The sequence below is a fragment of the Spea bombifrons genome, chromosome 6 (assembly GCF_027358695.1).
Source record: "Spea bombifrons isolate aSpeBom1 chromosome 6, aSpeBom1.2.pri, whole genome shotgun sequence".
In the NCBI taxonomy this organism is placed as follows: domain Eukaryota; kingdom Metazoa; phylum Chordata; class Amphibia; order Anura; family Pelobatidae; genus Spea; species Spea bombifrons.
Window position 1 is genome coordinate 14,255,500 of NC_071092.1, and position 2,001 is coordinate 14,257,500.

Consider the following 2,001-nt stretch of genomic DNA (forward strand, 5'->3'; position numbering starts at 1 on the left):
AGTGTTGGTTATGGATTCCTCGCCAATTGTACAGAAGATGCTTTGACCAAAGCTTCCTTACCTCATAAACCACATAATTTAGGTAATTTAGGTACACTCTATTCAGGTATACACCATGAAAGTGAATAAAAAAAACTATAAACCTTCGGGGGGAAACAAGAATTAAATAATCACGGAGCTTCAACAGAATACAAAACTAAGCTCCGGGAGGAAGCTTCAGTTGGAAGGAGAGGAGCTGAAAGCTTGTGGTTGTGTACCTCCTCTCTGAGTGTCATGAATTTAATTCACAAATGTAAGGACTCTCTTCATGTGCTGTCACCATATTAGGAAAGAAAAACATGTTAACAAAGATAATAATTGAGACAATGGATAGACCGTGAACATGGTATAATTATATAATTTATATATCATATATTTACAATTTTTAAGCGAATGATACAGTATTATATTTTTTATTACAAAATATAAAATTTACCATAATTGATTAGAACATAATACATTAGAAACTCTTCTCTGGATAGCTGATCTTCTTCTGATTGTTCTTCCAACCAGGTCAATAAACATTAAACTTGAGTTTGTCTTGCATTTAAGCTACCAATTAGATAGACTTCTCCTGCATTTTGGAGTAGTGATGAGAATTTCATATATAAGATTTTGAAGTTCAGAATCAGAAATATTTGATAATCGGGGTCTTCAAAATCCAGTTCTTTGGCTATGATGATACAAAGTCCAACGGCTAATACCAAAACATTTAGAAATTGTTTGCCAATGAAAACCAAGAGTTGAAAAAGCAGAAATATGTTCCACGTTTATATCATATCTTGGACGTCCCCGCCTGCCAGTCACTACCAAGCGAAGAGCTAAGAAATGTTAGTCTCCAATAGGCGTCCTCCAATGGGATTTGAGCCTGTAAAAAATTAAATGATTGATAAGTTAAACTATACAATTCATCTAGTATAGAAGATAGTTCGGATATCTGAATTGAATTAGAGAGTAAATAATGATGAAGCATAATCTATACATTGTATTAACAGATATGCAAGCAAATGCATGAATTAGGAAAAGGTTTCCTCGTGTCTATGACATTACCTGTATTTTGATATGCAAATGAACCACTTTTCAAGCGTACCCCTTTATGTAACCCTGTGTGTATTGGCCTCTATGTGTCCCTGTGAGTGTCTTTGTGTGTCTCCCTGTATATATGTGTGACTCTGTGTACCTATGTTTTTATTTTGTTTGTCTGTGGGCCCCTATGTTTCTGTGCCCCCATGTGTTTTTATATTTATATTGTGTCCTCCTGTGTCCCTATGCTTGCATGTCCTCCCATGTCCTTATTTTTGTCTATGCACCACCCTGCGTCCCTATATTTATAGTGTACCACTATATTTCACTATGTGCATGCACCCCCTATATGTCACTATGTTTTGTGTTCTGTACATTTAAGGAATGGTTAATGCACAACATACCTTTTAGAAATCATCTTCAATGTGTCTGGAAAAACGTATTAAATATTCCAAAAATCTGCAAAAACAAGTCCTACACAGAGTCTGAAAAGGAAAAGAAAATTTTAAAAACACAACACAACAAGAAGGTCTAAATAACAGCAAATTTCCAGCAATGACATCAATAACAGAATTTGCCAACCAATCCAATCAGTTTAAAATAATAAAAAAAACCTACATTACACTGTCTTTTTAATGAAAAGATAAACATAATGAAATGGCAAAATTAATTTAAAAAACCTGAAGTAATAACACCTCCTCCACTCCCCAAAACCACTAATCCCACAACAGACCATGTCAAGTCAACACATCCACATGTAACCCCATGAATCCCAAAAATTATCACTACTTCCAACATTAATCCCACATGCCCCAAAAAAGATCAAAACAAGCAAGTCCCCATCTCACCCCAGAACCCCCATCCAAAAACTCACATGATAGCATCATGCCATCTTAAACAAGAATTAGCAATGAAACTAATTGAACCACAGTGAAACCA

The 2,001-nt window shown here is 35.0% G+C and overlaps 1 long non-coding RNA gene across 2 annotated transcripts in view; it reads right to left on the reverse strand.

Moving 5' to 3' along the window:
* Positions 1-381: 381 nt before the first annotated feature.
* LOC128500230 (uncharacterized) overlaps positions 382-2,001 on the reverse strand; it is a 1,806-nt gene continuing 186 nt past the window's right edge. The window contains exons 2-3 of one of the 2 annotated variants that reach the window (XR_008354904.1): positions 1,467-1,547; positions 382-907 (exon numbers count right to left, since the gene is read on the reverse strand). This is a non-coding gene — a long non-coding RNA (uncharacterized LOC128500230). Of the gene's footprint in view, positions 908-1,466; positions 1,646-2,001 lie in introns of those variants that run through there. The other variant, XR_008354903.1, reaches the window with a different exon arrangement.